The sequence below is a fragment of the Galeopterus variegatus genome, unplaced genomic scaffold (assembly GCF_000696425.1).
Source record: "Galeopterus variegatus unplaced genomic scaffold, G_variegatus-3.0.2 Scaffold1047, whole genome shotgun sequence".
NCBI lineage: Eukaryota > Metazoa > Chordata > Mammalia > Dermoptera > Cynocephalidae > Galeopterus > Galeopterus variegatus.
The window spans coordinates 323395-324307 of NW_007727158.1; the positions used below are offsets into that span (position 1 = coordinate 323395).

The 913-nt window shown below is 35.2% G+C and overlaps 1 protein-coding gene across 1 annotated transcript in view; it reads right to left on the minus strand.

The window, feature by feature from the left end:
* ATAD2B (ATPase family, AAA domain containing 2B) overlaps positions 1-913 on the minus strand; it is a gene marked incomplete at its 5' end in the record, with an annotated part of 144646 nt that overhangs the window by 21389 nt on the left and 122344 nt on the right. The window lies entirely within an intron of this gene.

Below are 913 nucleotides of genomic sequence, written 5' to 3' on the forward strand. Positions count from 1 at the left end.
AAAAAAGACAAAAAGGAAAATGGGCTGTTTGATATAACACAAGCAGACAAAAAAAAAAAAAAAAGAAAAAAGAATCAAAGGCATTGAAGAAAATCTGAGAGAGATATCAGACAACCTTAAGTGCTCAAATATCCGAGTCATAGGTATTCCAGAAGGGGAGGAAAAAGGAGAATGTATTGAAAACATATTCAACAAAATAGTGGCAGAAAACTTCCCAGGTATAGGAAAAATCACAGATCTTCAGATCCAGGAAGCTCAAAGATCTCCAAACCAAAAGGGTATTCAAACCTTTTGGGTATTCAACCCAAAAAGGTCTTCTCCAAGACATGTTATAGTCAAATTGGCAAAACTCAAAGACAAAGAGAGAATCTTAAAAGCTGCAAGAGAGAAGCGTCAAATGACCTATAAGGGAACTCCAATCAGACTAACATCAGATTTTTCATCACAAACTCTAAAAGGCAGAAAGGAATGGGATGATATATTCAAAATACTAAAAGAAAGAGATTGCCAGCCAAGAATACTCTACCCTGCAAGGCTCTCCTTCCGAAATGAAGGGCAAATAGTATATTTCTCAGACAAACAAAAACTGCAGGAGTTCACCACCACACAACCACCCTTACAAGAAATTCTCAAGGGAGTACTGGGTTTGGTTCCTGAAAAATAACCACCACAGCGATAAAAACCCAAGAAAACTCAAAAACTACTAGTATAATAAAAATGGCATTCATGACAGAGAAAACAAACAAACAAAAACGCTATCTACAACCTAAGGAACCAACAAATACAGAAAACAAACAGTAAATCAGAAAGCAAGGAACAAAAGACACCTAAGACAACCAAACAATAATCAATAAAATGCTAGGAATAAATCAACACTTTTCAATAACAACTCTTAATGTAAAAGGCTTAAATT